Below are 21,291 nucleotides of genomic sequence, written 5' to 3'. Positions count from 1 at the left end.
TGACGGCTGTAGTGCGAACCTACTTTGCCGGGAGTACATCAATAGACGTCCTCCCGTGCTCGAGCAGCCTGGGCACCCCCTGCAGGACGTGCACGGTGCGCGGCACGCTCTGTGATCAGCGGGTCTATGAGACTTGGCTGATCACAGATCGGAGTAAGGGGTCGATCCCGACCCCTAACCACGTGATCAGCTCTCAGCCAATGACAGCTGATCATGTGATGTAAACAGAGCCGGTAATGGGCTATTTTTCCTCCTCGCGCTGACAGCGTGAGGAGAAAAAAAAAAAGTCGATCACCGGCGGCTGTCAGAGGGACATCGGTCCCGATCAAGGAGAGCAGCAGCCTGCTCATCTGTTCCACCTGTGCCACCTACCAGTGCCACCTACCATTGCACAACAGTGCCGCCTACCAGTGCCCACAGTGCCACCCATCAGTGCCCAAAGTGCCACCCATCAGTGCCACCCATCAGTGCCTCATCAACAGTGCTGCCCATCAGTGTCACCTATCAGTGCCTATCAGTAACACCTATCGGTGTCCTTCGGTGCCCTTCAGTGTCCATCAGTGCCACCCATCAGTGCCGCCCTATCTGTGCCTATCAGTGCAGCCTATCAGTGCCCACCAGTGCCACCTCATCAGCGCATATCAATGAAGAAGAAAAATTACCTGCTTGCAAAATTTTATAACAAACTATGAAACATTACTTTTTTTTTCAAAACTTTCCATCTTTTGTTTGTTTAGCAAAAAATAAAAACCCCAGCGATGATTAAATACCACCAAAAGAAAGCTCTATTTGTGTGAAAAAAATTATAAAAATTTCATATGAGTACAGCGCTGTATGACCGCGCAATTGTCATTCAAAGTGCGTCAGCGCTGAAAGCTGAAAATTGGTCTGGGCAGGAGGGGGGTTTAAGTGCCCGGTAAGCAAGTGGTTAAAAACACCGTACACAAATACTTAAAAAAAAGCTCAAAAGCGCGACGCTCAGGTGTAAATGAAGCCGAAGGCAGAAAACTTTTATGGAAGCCTTGAGATTCACTGGAAGAATTTCCCGACGAGTTGCACCGCATCGCCCTCTTGTGGCTACCTCGGTTATGGCGGATTGTTGTGACGTCACTTCTTTGAGACGGATTGCAGAACGCAGAGCCGACGTGTGCTCCGCATTTTCCCCGCCCTGGACTGAAATAAAAAAAAAAAAAAAAAACACAAACAAACACAATATTACAGATAAAAGGGAACCTGTCACGTGAGAAATCGTCAAAATCGACATTCCTAACGAAAAAAAAAAGATTTGGCTTTGCAGACCTTCCTTATCTGAAAAATGCGTGTTTCCTGGCTAGGCTCGCCGATACGTCGGCTTCAATGCCAAATCTGTCATCCAGAACGAACTACGCATAAGGAATCCCCACATTCACTGGCTGCATGCTTGTTCTCGGGGGGTAATTTAGGAATTATGAAGACAGGCGTAGCCAGGTAACTAGCATTTTCAGAAGGTGGCTGGGAATGGCAGCCATGGTGCACTTAACATGGAGGTCTCTGTGAAGGTGGAAGTCACAGATCCTGGATTTGCTCTACCCATATCAGGTGTGCTGTATGTGGATAAGCTGACAAGGAACCTCCTGATAGTAGAGAGCAAAGTGGCCAGGAGGGGGAGCTCATCGGTCTGCTGCTGCTGCTCCTTCACTGTCAAATCACAGGCATTTACCTAGCTTTGTTAAACTAAGAAAGCTCAGGTCAGGTCAACCTGCACTGTGCAGAGCTGTGTCAATCTCAGGACTGGATGGACAGAAATACAAATGTATTGAAAGGTAATACAGCGCCCCCCCCCCCCCCCCATATAGGAAGCTCAATTTTAGCTGTTAGCCCAGAGTTCCTCCCACGCAGATGATGGTGCCATATGCGGAGAGCCCCAGGGAGCAGCTGGCAGGGGCACAGGAACGTGCATCCAAGGAGGGATACCGGGATCTCAGCCCCCCCCGGGGCCCGTCCCAGACAAGTCCCATCTCGCTGCATTCCACACTGTGTGCAATGAAGATCTGTGAACCTCCACACACCGAGCGCCGTCCACGCAGGATACACGGTCCTGCACTGTAGATGTGCACTGCAGTGCAACATTCGTAGCAATTTTTATCATGACTGCGACATTGCGGCGGGCACATCGGACACTTTTGACACTATTTTGGGACCATTGTCATTTATACAGCGATCAGGGCTATAAAAATGCGATGATTACTGTGTAAATGACACTGGCAGGGAAGGGGTTAAATACTAGGGGGCGATCAAGGGGTTAGGTGTGTCCTAGGGAGTGATTCTAACTGTGGGGGGGGATGGGCTACCACTGATATGACAGCGATTACCGCTCCCGATGACAGGGAGCAGTAGATCCCTGTCATGTCACAAGGCAGAACAGGGAAATGCCTTGTTTACATAGGCATCTCCCTGTTCTGTGACACGATCGCCGGACACCGAGTCCGCGGGACCCGTGGGCACAGTCACGCTGTACGCAGCGGGCGCGCGCGCCCACTAGCCCCGCCAATTAAAGGGAACGAACAAGTACACCCATTTGCTCACCGCTGCCATTGTGCCAACCTATATCGGCGTGCGGCGGTCGGCAAGTGGTTAATATAATGTGCCTTGATGCGCGAGAGTGCGGCGTCACAAAGCGCTGCGTCACAGTGCGAATGGGTTCATGGTGCTTTGCAGGACTCTGGCAGCTTGCATAGGATGAATGGGCAGCAAAACGCAATGCATGGCACCGCACCTTAAAAACATACGCATGTTACGGTAATCCAATAGTGTGAATGAGCTGCTTAATACAATGCGCCATGACGCACGAGAGCGTTGCGTCACAATGCGTGCTTCACAGTGCAATAGGGTCCACAGTGCTTTGCAGAGCTCCAAATCATTTGGTGGAGGGGGGATTATTGTGTGGGGGTTGTTTTTCAGGGGTTGGGCTTGGCCCCTTAGTTCCAGTGAAGGGAACTCTTAAGGTGTCAGCATACCAAGACATTTTGGACAATTTCATGCTCCCAACTTTGTAGGAACAGTTTGGGGATGGCCCCTTCCTGTTCCAACATGACTGAGATCCAGTGCAGAAAGCAAGGTCCATAAAGACATGGATGGTTTGGGGTGGAGGAACTTGACTGTCCTGACCTCAACGTGCCTGACCTCGCAAATGTGCTTCTGGAGGAATGGTCAAACATTCCCATAGACACACTCCTAAACCTTGTGGACGGCCTTCCCAGAAGAGTTGAAGCTGTTATAGCTGCAAAGGGTGGGCCAACGCAATATTGAACCCTACGGACTAAGACTGAGATGCTGTTAAAAGTTCATGTACATGTAAAGGCAGGTGTCCCAATACTTTTGGTAATATAGTGTATATATATATATATATATATATATATATATATATATAAAGTCTACACACCCCTGGTAAAATTTCAGGTTTCTGTGATGTAAAAAAAATGAGACAAAGATAAATCATTTTAGAACTTTTTCCACCTTTTTAATGTGACCTATAAACTGTGCAACTCAGTTGAACAACATCTTTTAGGTGGAGGGAAGTAAAAATAATCTGGTTGCATTAGTGTGCACACCCTTAAACTAATACTTTGCTGAAGCACCTTTTGATTTTATTACAGCACTCAGTCTTTTTGGGTTTTTGAGTCTATCAACATGGCACATCTTGGCAATATTTGCCCACTCTGCTTTGCAGAAACACTCCAAATCTGTCAGATTGCGAGGACATCTCCTGTGCACAGCCCTCTTCAGATCACCCCACAGATTTCCAATGGGATTCAGGTCTGGGCTCTGGCTGGGCCGTTCCAAAACTTTAATCTTCTTCTGGCGAAGCCATTCCTTTGTTGATTTGGATGTAGGCTTTGGGTCGTTGTCATGTTGAAGGATGAAGTTCCACTTCATGTTCAGCTTTCTAACAGAAGCCTGAAGGTTTTGTGCCAGTATTGACTGGTATTTGGAGCTGTTCATAATTCCCTCTACCTTGACTCCCTCTACCTTGAAGGTCCCTGTTCCAGCAGAAGAAAAACATCCCCAAAGCATGATGCTGCCACCACCATGCTTAACGGTGGGTATGGTGTTCTTCTGGAGATGTGCAGTGTTGATTTTGCACCAAAGATCTTTTGGAACCATGTCCAAAAAGTCCAACCTTGGTTTCATCAGACCATAACACATTTTCCCACATGCTTTTGGGAGACTTCAGATGTGTTTTTGCAAAATTTAGCCTGGTTTGGATGTTTTTCTTCGTACGAAAAGGCTTCCGCCTCGCCACTCTCCCCTATAGCCCAGACATATGAAGAATACGGGATATTGTTGTCACCACACAGCCAGTACTTGTCAGATATTCCTGCAGCCCCTTTAATGTTGCTGTAGGCCTCTTGGCAGCCTCCCTGACCAGTTTTCTTCTCGTCTTTTCATCAATTTTGGAGGGACGTCCAGTTCTTGGTAATGTCACTGTTGTGCCATATTTTCTCCACTTGATGATGACTGTCTTCACTGTGTTCCATGATAGATCTAATGCCTCGTACCCTTCTCCTGACTGATACCTTTTAACAATGAGATCCCTCTGATGCTTTGAAAGCTCTCTGCGGACCATGGCTATTGCTGTAGGATGCGACTAAGAAAACGTCAGGAAAGACCTACTAGCACAGCCGAACTTTTATTTAGGGTCACAGAGGCACTTTAAATGATGGCAGGTGTGTACTGACTCCTATTTAACATGAGTTTGAATGTGATTGCTTAATTCTGAACACAGCTACATCCCCAGTTATAAGAGGGTGGGCACACTTATGCAACCACATTATTTTGCTTTTTTTTTTAGTTTTACTTCCCCCCTAAAAGATTTTAGTTTGTTGTTCAATTGAGTTGTACAGCTTATAGGTCACAGTAAAGGTGGAAAAAGTTCTGAAATTATTTATTTTTGTCGCATTTTTTTTTTACGTCACAGAAACCTGACATTTTAACAGGGGTGTGAAGACTTTTTATATCCACTGTATAATGTTTGGGTGTCCTCTCTCTTGGTGCCGCCACCTCTACTATGGGAACCCAGCTGTGACAGCTTGTGGCTTCACAGCCGGGTGCCCACTGCACATGTGCGAGCGGCATGGGGTGCTCGGTGACTGGTCTTCTAGGATCGTCATGTGTCCCAGAAGACTTGAGGAAGAACTTCCGCGAATGGAAGTGGGAGCATGTCAAATTCAAGTACCTGCTCCCCCCCCCCCCCCGCCCCAAAAGCTCTGTATGTATTTTTTGCTAGAAAATTACTTAGAAACCCCAATCATTATATATATATATATATATATATATATATATATATATATTTATTTATTTATATTTATACACAGTGCCTTGAAAAAGTATTCATACCCCTTGACATTTTCCACATTTTGTCATGTTACAACCAAAAATGTAGATGTATTTTATTGGGATTTTATGTGATAGACCAACACAAAGTGGCACATAATTGTGAAGTGGAAGGAAAATGGTAAATGGTTTTACAATTTTTTTTACAAATTAATATGTGAAAAGTGTGGGGTGCATTTGTATTCAGCCCCCTTTTCTCTGATACCCCTAACTAAAATCTAGTGGAACCAATTGCCTTCAGAAGTCACCTAATTAGTAAATAGAGTCCACCTGTGTGTAATTTAATCTCAGTATAAATACAGCTGTTCTTTGAAGCCCTCAGAGGTCTGTTACAGAACTTTAGTGAACAAACAGCCTCATGAAGGACAAGGAACACACCAGACAGGTCAGGGATAAAGTTGTGGAGAAGTTTAAAGCAGGGTTAGGTTATAAAAAAAATATCTAAAGCTTTCAACATCTCACAGCGCACTGTTCAATCCATCATTCGAAAATGGAAAGAGTATGGCACAACTGCAAACCTACCAAGACATGGCCGTCCACCTAAACTGACAGGCCGGGCAAGGAGAGCATTAATCAGAATCAGCCAAGAGGTCCATGGTAACTCTGGAGGAGCTGCAGAGATCCACAGCTCAGGTGAGAGAATCTGTCCACAGGACAACTATTAGTCGTGCTCTCCACAAATCTGCCCTTTATGGAAGAGTGGCAAGAAGAAAGACATTATTGAAAGTCATAAGAAGTTTGCGAGAAGCCATGTGGGGGACACAGCAAACACGCGGAAGAAGGTGATCTGGGCAGATGAGACCAAAATTGATCTTTTTGGCCTAAAAGCAAAACGCTATGTGTGGCGGAAAACTAACACTACACATCACCCTGAACACACCATCCCCACTGTGAAACATGGTGGTGGCAGCATCATGTTGTGGGGATGCTTTCCTTCAGCAAGGACAGGGAAGCTGGTCAGAGTTGATGGGAAGATGGATGGAGCCAAATACAGGACAATCTTAGAAGAAAACCTGTTAGAGTCTGCAAAAGACTTGAGACTGGGGAGGAGGTTCACCTTCCAGCAGGACAACGACCTTAAACATACAGCCAGAGCTACAATGGGATGGTTTAGATCAAAGCATATTCATGTGTTAGAATGGCCCAGTCACAGTCCAGACCTAAATCCAATTGAGAATCTGTGGCAAGACTTGAAAATTGCTGTTCACAGACGCTCTCCATCCAATCTGACAGAGCTTGAGATATTTTGCAAAGAAGAATGGACAAAAATGTCACGCTCTAGATGTGCAAAGCTGGTAGAGACATCCCCAAAATAACTTGCAGCTGTTGAAAATCATTTATCATTTTCCTTCCACTTCACAATTATGTGCCACTTTGTGTTGGTCTATCACATAAAAACCCAATAAAATACATTTACGATTTTGGTTGCAACATGACAAAATGTGGAAAAATTCAAGGGGTATGAATACTTTTTCAATGCACTGTATATTTTTATTTATTTATTTATTTTATTTTTAAGTTTTAGCAAAGATCCTAGAGAATAAAATGGCGATCCTTGCAGTTTTGTATGTTGCACAGTATTTGCACAGCGGTTTTTCAAATGCAATTTTTTGGGAAAAAAATACAGTTAGATAACCCAATTTTTTTGGTACATTATAAAAGATGACGTTACGCCAAGAAAATTGATACTTAAAAATTGCACACGCTTATGGAATAGTGACAAGCTACGATCATTATAAAATTTCCATAGACGATTATTCTTTAAAAAAATTTCCTCCCTAGACTGGAAATTATGTCATGACGTTGTGTGTGTGTGTGTGGGGGGGGACATCCCTTCCCGCTGCTTCTAAAAAAAATCCAGCAGCTAATCAGCCTTTCACAAGAAAGAAAAATCACCAGGTGCCTGGGCCCCCCTTTTGAACTGATGGGGCTGGGGATGGTACAGGAGAGCCAGCTGTACTGTGTTAATATCAGTGGACCTGCTTCTGACTACTCCTGATCTTTATTCCTCCAGGACCTGACCTCTGGCTGGCCAGGAGTTACAACAGGCACCTGTGCCACACCGTGTCCAATGGTTTCACTACATGGGTGACAACAGGTACTGTATCCAATCATAGGAAATATGGACCCAATGGTATCACTACATGGGTGACAACGGGTACTGTATCCAATCATAGGACGTATGAACCCAATGGTATCACCACATGGGTGACAAGGGTACTGTATCCAATCATAGGAAGTATAAACCCAATGGTATCACTACATGGGTGACAACGGGTACTGTATCCAATCATAGGAAGTATGAATCCAATGGTATCACTACATGGGTGACAAGGGTACTGTATCCAATCATAGGAAGTATGGACCCAATGGTATCACTACATGGGTGACAAGGGTACTGTATCCAATCATAGGAAGTATGAACCCAATGGTATCACTACATGGGAGACAATGGGTACTGTATCCAATCATAGGACGTTTAGACGCAATATTATCATTACATGGGTGACAACGGGTATTGTATCCAATCATAGGAAATATAGACCCAATAGTACCACAACATGGGTGATGAGTACTGTATCCAATCATAGGAAGTATGGACCCAATGGTATCACTACATGGGTGACCAGGGGTACTGTATCCAATAACAGGAAGTATGGACCCAATAGTATCACTACATGGGTGACAACGAGTACTATATCCAATCATAGGAAGTATGGACCCAACGGTATCACTACATGGGTGACAACGAGTACTGTATCCAATCACAGGCAGTATGGACCCAATGGTATTATTACGTGGGTGACAATGGGTACTGTATCCAATCATAGCGAAGTACGGACCCATTGGTATCACTACATGGGTGACAACAGGTACTGAATCCAATCATAGGAAGTATGGACCCAAAAGTATAACTACATGGGTGACAACGGGTACTGTGTTCAATAATAGGAAGTATAGAGACCCAATAGTATCACTACATGAGTGACAACGGGTACTGTATCCAATCATAGGGAGTATGGACCCAATGGTATCACTACATGGGTGATAACAAGTACTGTATCCAATCACAGGCAGTATGGACCCAATGGTATCACTACATGGGTAACAAGGGTACTGTATCTAATCATAGGAAGTATGAACCCAATGGTATCACTACATGGGTGACAAGGGTACTGTATCCAATCATAGGAAGTATGAACCCAATGGTATCACTACATGGGTGACAACGGGTACTGTATCCAATCATAGGAATTATGAACCCAATGGTATCACTACATGGGTGACAACGGGTACTGTATCCAATCATAGGAAGTATGGACCCAATGGTATTACTACATGGGTGATAAGGGTACTGTATCCAATCATAGGAAGTATGAACCCAATGGTATCACTACATGAGTGACAACTTTTACTGTATCCAATCATAGGAAGTATGAACCCAATGGTATCACTACATGGGAGACAAGGGGTACTGTATCCAATCATAGGAAGTACGAACGCAATATTATCATTACATGGGTGACAAGGGTACTGTATCCAATCATAGGAAGTATGGATCCTATGGTATCCATACATGGGTGACAACGGGTACTGTATCCAATTATAGGAAGTATGGGCCCAATGGTATAACTACATGAGTGACAACGGGTACTGTATCCAATATTAGGAAGTATAGACCCAATAGTACCACTACATGGGTGATGAGTAGTGTATCCAATAATAGGAAGTATGGACCCAATAGTATCCCTACATGGGTGACAACGAGTACTATATCCAATCATAGGAAGTATGAACCCAATGGTATCACTACATGGGTGACAACGAGTACTGTATCCAATAATAGGAAGTTTGGACCCAATAGTATCGCTACATGGGTGACAATGAGTACTGTATCCAATCATAGGAAGTATGAACCCAATGGTATCACTACATGGGTGACAAGGGTACTGTATCCAATAATAGGAAGTATGGACCGAATGGTATCACTACATGGGTGACAACGGGTACTGTATCCAATCATAGGAAGTATGAACCCAATGGTATCACTACATGGGGGACAGGGGTACTATATCCAATCATAGGAAGTATGAACCCAATGGTATCACTACATGGGTGACAACGGGTACTGTATCCAATCGTAGGAAGTATGAACCCAATGGTATCACTACATGGGAGACAACGGGTACTGTATCCAATCAACGGAAGTATGGATGCAATGGTGTCACTGCATGGGGGCCAACGGGTACTGTATCCAATCATAGGAAGTATGAACCCAATGGTATCAATACATGGGAGACAACGGGTACTGTATCCAATCATAGGAAGTATGGACGCAATATTATCATTACATGGGTGACAAGGGTACTGTATCCAATCATAGGAAGTGTGGATCCAATGGTATCCCTACATGGGTGACAATGGGTACTGTATCCAATTATAGGAAGTATGGACCCAATGGTATCACTACATGGGTGACAACAGGTACTGTATCCAATATTAGGAAGTATAGACCCAATAGTACCACTACATGGGTGATGAGTACTGTATCCAATAACAGGAAGTATGGACCCAATAGTATCACTACATGGGTGACAACGAGTACTATATCCAATCATAGGAAGTATGGACCCAACGGTATCACTACATGGGTGACAACGAGTACTGTATCCAATCACAGGCAGTATGGACCCAATGGTATTATTACGTGGGTGACAATGGGTACTGTATCCAATCATAGCGAAGTATGGACCCAATGGTATCACTACATGGGTGACAACAGGTACTGAATCCAATCATAGGAAGTATGGACCCAAAAGTATAACTACATGGGTGACAACGGGTACTGTGTTCAATAATAGGAAGTATAGAGACCCAATAGTATCACTACATGAGTGACAACGGGTACTGTATCCAATCATAGGGAGTATGGACCCAATGGTATCACTACATGGGTGATAACAAGTACTGTATCCAATCACAGGCAGTATGGACATAATGGTATCACTACATGGGTGACAAGGGTACTGTATCCAATCATAGGAAGTATGAACCCAATGGTATCACTACATGGGTGACAACGGGTACTATATCCAATCATAGGAAGTATGGACCCAATGGTATTACTACATGGGTGATAAGGGTACTGTATCCAATCATAGGAAGTATGAACCCAATGGTATCACTACATGAGTGACAACTTTTACTGTATCCAATCATAGGAAGTATGAACCCAATGGTATCACTACATGGGAGACAAGGGGTACTGTATCCAATCATAGGAAGTACGAACGCAATATTATCATTACATGGGTGACAAGGGTACTGTATCCAATCATAGGAAGTATGGATCCTATGGTATCCCTACATGGGTGACAACGGGTACTGTATCCAATTATAGGAAGTATGGGCCCAATGGTATAACTACATGAGTGACAACGGGTACTGTATCCAATATTAGGAAGTATAGACCCAATAGTACCACTACATGGGTGATGAGTACTGTATCAAATAATAGGAAGTATGGACCCAATAGTATCACTACATGGGTGACAACGAGTACTATATCCAATCATAGGAAGTATGAACCCAATGGTATCACTACATGGGTGACAACGAGTACTGTATCCAATCACAGGAAGTATGGACCCAATGGTATCACTACATGGGTGACAAGGGTACTGTATCCAATCATAGGAGGTATGAACCCAATGGTATCACTACATGGGGGACAGGGGTACTATATCCAATCATAGGAAGTATGAACCCAATGGTATCACTACATGGGTGACAACGGGTACTGTATCCAATCATAGGAAGTATGAACCCAATGGTATCACTACATGGGAGACAACGGGTACTGTATCCAATCAACGGAAGTATGGATGCAATGGTGTCACTGCATGGGGGCCAACAGGTACTGTATCCAATCATAGGAAGTATGAACCCAATGGTATCAATACATGGGAGACAACGAGTACTGTATCCAATCATAGGAAGTATGGACGCAATATTATCATTACATGGGTGACAAGGGTACTGTATCCAATCATAGGAAGTGTGGATCCAATGGTATCCCTACATGGGTGACAATGGGTACTGTATCCATTCATAGGAAGTATGGACCCAATGGTATCACTACATGGGTGTATCCAGTCATAGGAAGTATGGACCCAATGGTATCACTACATGGGTGACAAGGGTACTGTATCCAATCATAGGAAGTAAAAACCCAATGGTATTACTACATGGGTGACAATGGGTACTGTGTATCCAATCATGGGAAGTATGAACCCAATGGTATCACTACATGGGTGACAAGGGTACTGTATCCAATCATAGGAAGTATGGAACCAATGGTATTACTACATGGGTGATAAGGGTACTGTATCCAATCATAGGAAGTATGGAACCAATGGTATCACTACATGGATGACAACGAGTACTGTATCCAATCATAGGAAGTATGGACCCAATGGTATTACTACATGGGTGATAAGGGTACTGTATCCAATCATAGGAAGTATGGACCCAATGGTATCACTACATGGGTGACAATGGGTACTGTATCCAATCATAGCGAAGTATGGACCCAATGGTATCACTAAATGGGTGACAACAGGTACTGAATCCAATCATAGGATGTATGGACCCAATAGTATCATTACATGGGTGACAACAGGTACTGTATCCAATAATAGGAAGTATAGAGACCCAATAGTATCACTACATGGATGACAACGGGTACTATATCCAATCATAGGCAGTATGGACCCAATGGTATCACTACATGGGTGACAAGGGTACTGTATCCAATCATAGGAAGTATGAACCCAATGGTATCACTACATGGGTGACAACTTTTACTGTATCCAATCATAGGAAGTATGAACCCAATGGTATCACTACATGGGAGACAACGGGTACTGTATCCAATCATAGGAAGTACGAACGCAATATTATCATTACATGGGTGACAAGGGTACTGTATCCAATCATAGGAAGTATGGATCCAATAGTATCCCTACATGAGTGACAACGGGTACTGTATCCAATCATAGGAAGTATGAACCCAATGGTATCACTACATGGGTGACAAGGGTACTGTATCCAATCATAGGAAGTATGGACCCAATGGTATCACTACATGGGTGACAATGGGTACTGTATCCAATATTAGGAAGTATAGACCCAATAGTACCACTACATGGGTGATGAGTACTGTATCCAATAATAGGAAGTATGGACCCAATGGCATCACTACATGGGTGACAACGGGTACTATATCCAATCATAGGAAGTATGAACCCAATGGTATCACTACATGGGTGACAACGAGTACTGTATCCAATAATAGGAAGTTTGGACCCAATAGTATCACTACATGGGTTACAATGAGTACTGTATCCAATCACAGGAAGTATGAACCCAATGGTATCACTACATGGGTGACAGGGGTACTATATCCAATCATAGGAAGTATGAACCCAATGGTATCACTACATGGGTAACAAGGATACTGTATCCAATCATAGGAAGTATGGACCCAATGGTATCACTACATGGGTGACAACGAGTACTGTATCCAATAATAGGAAGTTTGGACCCAATAGTATCACTACATGGGTGACAATGAGTACTGTATCCAATCACAGGAAGTATGAACCCAATGGTATCACTACATGGGTGACAGGGGTACTATATCCAATCATAGGAAGTATGAACCCAATGGTATCAGTACATGGGTAACAAGGATACTGTATCCAATCATAGGAAGTATGGACCCAATGGTATCACTACATGGGTGACAACAGGTACTGTATCCAAAATTAGAAAGTATGGACCCAATAGTATCACTACATGGGTGACAACGCGTACTGTATCCAATGATAGGAAGTATGAACCCAATGGTATCACTACATGGGTGACAACAGGTACTGTATCCAAAATTAGAAAGTATGGACCCAATAGTATCACTACATGGGTGACAACGAGTACTGTATCCATTCATAGGAAATATGGACCCAATGGTATCACTACATGGGTGTATCCAATCATAGGAAGTATGGACCCAACGGTATCACTACATGGGTGACAAGGGTACTGTATCCAATCATAGGAAGTAAAAACCCAATGGTATTACTACATGGGTGACAATGGGTACTGTGTATCCAATCATAGGAAGTATGAACCCAATGGTATCACTACATGGGTGACAAGGGTACTGTATCCAATCATAGGAAGTATGGAACCAATGATATCACTACATGGGTGACAAGGGTACTGTATCCAATCATAGGAAGTATGGAACCAATGGTATCACTACATGGATGACAATGAGTACTGTATCCAATCATAGGAAGTATGGACCCAATGGTATTACTACATGGGTGATAAGGGTACTGTATCCAATCATAGGAAGTATGGAACCAATGGTATCACTACATGGATGACAACGAGTACTGTATCCAATCATAGGAAGTATGGACAAAATGGTATTACTACATGGGTGATAAGGGTACTGTATCCAATCATAGGAAGTATGGAACCAATGGTATCACTACATGGATGACAACGAGTACTGTATCCAATCATAGGAAGTATGGACCCAATGGTATTACTACATGGGTGATAAGGGTACTGTATCCAATCATAGGAAGTATAGACCCAATAGTATCACTACATGAGTGACAAGGATACTGTATCCAATCATAGAAAGTATGGACCCAATAGTATCACTACATGGGCGACAATGGGTACTGTATCCAATCATAAGAAGTATGGACCCAATGGTATCACTACATGGGTGACAACGGGTACTGTATCCAATCACAGGAAGTATGGACAATGGTATCACTACATGGGTGACAACAGGTACTGTATCCAATCATAGGAAGTATGTATATGTATATATTGCACTGTACAGGGTGTATAAGGGGTGTATATATTGCACTGTACAGGGTGTATAAGGGGTGTATATATTGCACTGTACAGGGTGTATAGGATGTATATATTGCACTGTACAGGGTGTATATATTGCACTGTACAGGGTGTATATTTTGCACTGTACAGAGTGTATATGGGATGTATATATTGCACTGTACAGGGTGTATATATTGCACTGTACAGGGTGTATACATTGTACTGTACAGGGTGTATATATTGCACTGTGCAGGGTGTATTGGATGTATATATTGCACTGTACAGGGTGTATATTTTGCACTGTACAGAGTGTATATGGGATGTATATATTGCACTGTACAGGGTGTATATATTGCACTGTACAGGGTGTATATAGGATGTATATATTGCACTGTACAGGGTGTATATATTGCACTGTATGGGGTGTATATAGGATGTATATATTGCACTGTACAGGGTGTATAAATTGCACTGTACAGGGTGTAAATATTGCACGATACAGGGTGTATAAGGGGTGTATATATTGCACTGAACAGGGTGTATATATTGCACTGTACAGGGTGTATATGGGATGTATATATTGCACTGTACAGGGTGTATATGGGGTGTATATATTGCACTGTACAGGGTGTATATCGGATGTATATATTGCACTGTACAGGGTGTATATATTGCACTGTACAGGGTGTACATATTGCACTGTACACGGTGTATATATTGCACTGTACACGGTCTATATATTGCACTGTATGGGGTGTATATAGGATGTATATATTGCACTGTACAGGGTGTATAAATTGCACTGTACAGGGTGTATATATTGCACAATACAGGGTGTATAAGGGGTGTATATATTGCACTGAACAGGGTGTATATATTGCACTGTACAGGGTGTATATGGGATGTATATATTGCACTGTATAGGGTGTATATGGGATGTATATGTTGCACTGTACAGTGTGTATATTGGATGTATATATTCCACTGTACAGTGTGTATATGTTGCACTGTACAGGGTGTATATGGGATGTATATATTGCACTGTACAGGGTGTATATACTGCACTGTACAGGGTGTATATGGGATGTACATATTGCACTGTACAGGGTGTATATATTGCACTGTACAGGGTGTATATATCGCTCTGTAGAGGGTGTATATATTGCACTGTACAGGGTGTATATGGGGTGTATACATTGCACTGTACAGGGTGTATATTAGGGGTGTTGAAATTAATCATAGCATCAATGTATCGCGATTCGACCACCCACGATGCGGCATCGATGCTACGACTTGCATAAATCGATTATATGATGACGTCACCCGCGCACCGCTATATGCCCTGCCGATGAACCGAAAGCAGCCGAAGGAGCCGTGGGCGTTAGCTGCGCCTCTTTTCCCGCCCTACCCCCCCCGCTGACGGCATCCCCAGCCGCCCGGCGTCAACGTGCGAGACACGTGGAGCGAGTGTCCCCAACTCCCAATAAGTCATGACCCAGTCCCGACTCCCCAGAGCCTTCCTCCTTGGCTCACCTCACACTGTGTGCACACACATGCTGCCACCATCCAACAGGCTGCTGTGGGAGACCCGAGACACCAGACGGCTGCGGTTGTCCTCCGTCCTCCAGTCCCCCTCACAGGCTGCTCGAGAGTCGTCATCATCATCATCATCATCATCATCAGGTACTTACTTGGGGGATGTACACTGGCAGCATTTGATGGGGCACAGTAGCGGCAATTGATGGGCACAGTGTCAGCAATTGATGGGCACACTAGCGGCAATTGATGAGCACACTGGCAGCAATTGATGGGCACAGTGGCAGCAATTGATGGGTACAGTAGCTGCTTTGATGGCACAGTGGTGGCAATTTATGGGTACAGTGGCTGCGTTTGATGGGCACAGTGGCAGCATTTGATGGGCACAGTGGCGGAATTTGATGTCACAGTGGAGGCATTTGATGGCACAGTGGCTGCAATTGATCAATTGATGGGACAGTGACTGCGTTTGATGGCACAGTGGCGACAATTGATGGCACAGTGGCTGCGCTTGATGGGCACAGTGGCGGCAATTGATGGCACAGTGGCTGCATTTAAATTGGCACAGTGGCTGCATTTGATGGGCACAGTGGCTGCGTTTGATGGGCATAGTTGCTGCGTTTTATGTTTTTTTTTTTCAGTTTGCTTGCCCCCCCCCCCCAAAAAAAAATAATTTTTTTTTGAGCACCAGCCGCCACTGACTACTAGTAATAATATAACATATTATATATCATATATCTGATGCACCATTATGTGGACTGCAAATTTGCCAAATTATGAAAACCTTAAAGTGACCAATGAGCATGACCATACCATTTCAACATTAATTATGGTTTATGTATGTCTTATTGTCTTTGGGGGGACATTGTCCGCAGTCTCTGATCCTCTCTTGTATCATGTCCGCAGTCTCTGATCCTCTCTAGTAGGGATGAGCCAAAACACCCCCCCCCCGGTTCGGTTCGCACCAGAACCTGCGAACGGACCGAAAATTCGCACGAACGTTAGAACCCCATTGAAGTCTGTGGGACTCGAACGTTCGAAATCAAAAGTGCTCATTTGCATGGTATTGTCCTAAACAGGGTTTGGGGACCCGGGTCCTGCCCCAGAGGACATGTATCAATGCAAAAAAAGTTTTAAAAGCAGCCATTTTTTCGGGAGCAGTGATTTTAATGATGCTTAAAATGAAAAAAAGAAGTGAAATATTCCTTTAAATATCGTACCTGGGGGGTGTCTATAGTATGCCTGTAAAGTGGCGTGTGTTTCCCGTGCTTAGAACAGTCCCTGCACCAAATGTCATTTTTAAAGGAATAAAAGTCATTTAAAACTGCTTACGGCTTTAATGTAATGTCGGGTCCTGGTAATATGGATGAAAATCAGTGAGACAAATGGCATGGGTACCCCCCCAGTCCATTACCAGGCCCTTTGGGTCTTCTATGGATATTAAGGGGAACCCCACACCCAAATGAAAAAAAGGAAAGGTGTGGGGCCCCAGGCCCTCTAAACAGCAGTATACAGGCGGTGCAAACAAGACAGGGACTGTAGGTTTGTTGTTAAGTAGAATCTGTTTGTAATTTTGAACTGGTACATTTTTAAAGTGTAGCTCCAGCCAAAAAATCTATTTTTAAGCTTTTTGGAAAACATAGGGAAGGATTATCACCCCTGTGACATTTGTTTTGCTGTCTGTGCTCCTCTTCAGAAGATTTCACCTCACTTTCTGTCCCAATGACAAATGTTTTTTGACAATTTGGGGTTTTTAGTGAAACAAGGATTGGTGATAAACATCAGTGGAGAGGAGACACGTTTTTCCCATATTAACTATTACAGGAGAGAATTTCCCTTCCTAGGGGTAGATTTCATCTCACTTCCTGTTGTCTCCTTCCGTTTGCAAGTAGGAGTCGTTTGTAAGTTAGATGTTTGAAATTAGGGTCCTGCCCTATATACTCTGCAGAAATTGGGGCCTTAGGTGTTGGTGTTGCCACAACACTGTAAGCCCTCACAGTTACTTTTGGTAGGCGCAGGAACGGGCTCTGCTATGAGATATTAGATCAAGAATTGTAATTACATGTCCCTGTTGAACAGGGGCAGAAAAATTGGGCCTTAGGCACTGGTGCTGGTGCCACAACACTGCAACCCCTCACAGATACTCTAGTTGGAGAGCAGGAATGAGCCCTCCTGTAAAATATTGCATCAAAAATTGTAATTACACGCCCCTGCTAAACAGGGGCTGAAAAATTGGGCTTTAGGCACTGGTGCTGGTGCCACAACACTGCAACCCCTCACAGATACTCTAGTTGGAGCGCAGGAACTAGCACTGCTGCAAAGTATTGCATCGAAAATTGTAATTGCATGCCCCTGTTAAACAGAGGCTTAAAAATTGGGCCTTAAGCACTGGTGCTACAACACTGCAACCCCTCACAAATACTCTAGTTGCGTGCAGCAACAAACCCTCCTTGCAAAATATTGCATCAAAAATTGTAATTTCACGCCCCTGTTAAACTGGGGCTGAAAAATTAAACCTTAGCCACTGGTGGCAGCGCCCAGAACCAAAAATATTCTTACAAGCTATCAGCGTGATCATTGAGGAGGAAGAGGATAGTCACTCAGCATAACAGGATAGTCACTCAGCTTCAGCATAAGCAGTCTTGAAGGGATCTGACATTTAAAAAAAAATTATTCGGTTACATCAGGTGCTTGGTAGCTGGTGGTGATCCAAGACTGATTCATTTTTATGAAGGTCAGTCGATCGACCGAGTCGGTGGACAGGCGCACCCTGTGATCGGTTACAAAACCTCCAGCAGCACTGAATGTGCGTTCCGAAAGAACGCTGGATGCAGGACAGGCCAGTAGCTCAATTGCATACTGTGCAAGCTGTGGCCCGTGATCCATCCTCAAGACCCAGTAACCCAGAGGATTTTCGGTGGGAAAGGTGTCCAAGTCAGATCTTGCCCCTAGGTATTACTGCACCATGTAAAACAGATGCTGGCGATGGTTGCTGGAACTGGTCATACCTTGGGGCTGCGGACTAAAAAATTGTCTGAACGCATCGGTCAGACGGCCACCTTCTCCACCGCTCCTTCTTTGACTGACCAAAGCCTCAGCAACATGTTGTCCAGGAACAGGAGTTTGTAACCTCCCAGTCTCTGGGAACGCGTTGCACAGACCTTTCTGCAAGGCCTCCCGAAGATGTTTCACCCTCTGCAATGGCAATAAAAGGTCCGCAACCTTACTCTTGTAACGTGGATCAAGGAGGGTTGCCAGCCAGTTTTGATCCCTCTCCTTGATACCACGAATACAAGGATCCTTCTGCAGGCTTTGCAGAATCAGGGAGGCCATGCAGCGTAGGTTTGCTGAGGCATTCGATCCGGAGTCCTCTGGGTCACTAAGGACGACATGATCCGCAGCCACGTACAAGTCCATGGGTTTCTTGGGACTGTAAATGATCCCTTAAAGACTGCTGCTGATGCTGAGTGCCAGACTCCACCGCTTCCTGTGTGATCGGCGGGCACGCAGGAACACTGTCTGGATAAAGGAGGCCTTGAGAGCTATGGAAGTCCTCCTCTTCCTGCCTCAAGTGCCCTGTCCATTATTCCACACAGCGTGTGCTCCAACAGGTGGACAAGGAGGACAGTGTCACTGATGCATGCACTGTCACTGCTCACCATCCTCGTGGCCTCCTCAAATGGTGACAGGACAGTGCATGCATCCCTGATCATGGGCCACTGGCGTGGGGAAAAAAAACAAGCTCCCCTGACCCTGTCCTGGTGCCATAGTCGCACAGGTACTCAATGATGGCCCTCTGCTGCGTGTGCAGCCGCTGCAGCATGGCAAACTTGAGTTCCACCTGGTGGGCATGTCACAGATTAGGCGGTTCTTGGGCAGGTTAAATTCCTTTTGGAGGTCAGCCAACCGAGCACTGGCATTATATGACCTGCGTAAATGCACACAGACTTTCCTAGCCTGCCTCAGGACATCCTGTAAGCCCGGGTACCTGCCCAAGAACCACTGCACCACCAAGTTAAAGACGTGAGCCAAACAGGGCACATGGGTCAGTTGTCCCTATCGGAGGGCGGAGAGGAGGTTGCTGCCATTGTCGCAAACCACCATACCTGCCTTAAGCTGGCATGGCATCAACCACCTCTGAACCTGCCCCTGCAGAGCTGACAGAATCTCTGCCCCAGTGTGGCTCCTGTCCCAAAAGCACACCAGCTCAAGCACCGCATGGCATTTTTTGGCCTGCATGCTTGCATAGCCCCTTGAACACCTAAGGAGCACCGCTCTTTCTGAAGTCAAATCAGCACAGGAAGAGGCCATGGAGGAAGAAGAAGAGGAGGGGGTGGAGGAGAGAGGTGTGGCAGAATCACCACTAGTAGTATTTTGGAGGCATGGTGGCAGAACAACCTCCAACACTACTGCACCCTGTCCTGCATCCTTCCAAGCTGCCAGAAGAGTCACCCAGTGCGCGGTAAAAGAAAGGTAAATGTCCCTGTCCATGCCTTCTGGACCATGAGTCAGCGGTAATATGCACCTTACCGCTGACTGTCCTATCCAGCGAGGCCAAGACATTGCCTTCCACATGCCGGTAGAGAGCCGGAATCGCCTTTCGTGAGAAAAAGTGGCGTTTGGGAACCTGCCACTGAGGAACCGCACATTCCACAAACTCACGGAAGGGGGCAGAGTCTACCAACTGAAAAGGCAGCAGTTGAAGTGCTAGCAATTTAGCCAAGCTAGCATTCATTCGCTGGGCATGTGAATGGCTGGGAGCGAACTTCTTTCGGCGGCGCAGCAGCTGGGGCAGGGAAATTTGCCTGGTACAATCTGTCATCGGTGTACCGATAGCAGATTGCCCCCAAGTACTTGACTGTGACACACCTAATTCTACACCTTCATTCCTCTCAGTGCAGGTCTCAGAGAGGACTGAAGGTATAGTGGGGTTGGAGATCCCAGCTGATGAGGAGCAAGGAGAGGTCCTCTTTGTTCTTTGGTGTGGGTCTTTTAGGTACGCTTGCCAACGAACTGCATGGCAGGTCAACATATGTCTGGTAAAGCATGTGGTCCCCAAGCGGGAGATGTTTTGGCCACGAGAGATACGCTTGACACATATGTTGCAAATAGCAGCGGTGGGATCTGATGCACTCATCTCAGAAAAGGCCCACACCAAAGAACTTTTGGAATAACGCGCAGAGACAGCAGCGCCCTGCACATGCGGAGCTCTGCGGTGTGATGCAGTCGGTGTGCTGCCCTTAAGCTGGCCCCTGGAGGGCATCCTGCCTCGTTGGTGATGTGCCTCCTCCTCTCAGGCACCCACGTGGAGTCAGTGACCTCATCATCCCCTCCCTCCTCATCACTGGAGCAAAGCTGGCAGTATGCTGCAGCTGGGGGAACATGACTGCCAGATTGCTGTCCTTCTTGGGTACCCCCTCTCTCTGGGCACACGTTACTGCCTTCCTCTAGCTGGATATC

General features: G+C 45.0%; 1 protein-coding gene across 1 annotated transcript in view; it reads left to right on the top strand.

Annotated features, from left to right (window-relative positions):
- The first annotated feature begins 1,671 nt into the window (after window positions 1-1,671).
- Window positions 1,672-21,291, top strand: part of MEPCE (methylphosphate capping enzyme) — a 56,576-nt gene continuing 36,956 nt past the window's right edge. The window contains exons 1-2 of the mRNA XM_073623149.1: window positions 1,672-1,802; window positions 7,388-7,471. The gene's annotated coding sequence lies outside the window, so the exon portion shown is untranslated. The remainder of the gene's footprint in view (window positions 1,803-7,387; window positions 7,472-21,291) is intronic.

Source organism: Aquarana catesbeiana, linkage group LG03 (genome assembly GCF_042186555.1).
Source record: "Aquarana catesbeiana isolate 2022-GZ linkage group LG03, ASM4218655v1, whole genome shotgun sequence".
Taxonomy (NCBI): Eukaryota; Metazoa; Chordata; class Amphibia; order Anura; family Ranidae; genus Aquarana; species Aquarana catesbeiana.
The sequence above is the reverse complement of the archived record's forward strand: the minus strand, read 5'-3'. Positions and strand labels throughout refer to the sequence as shown.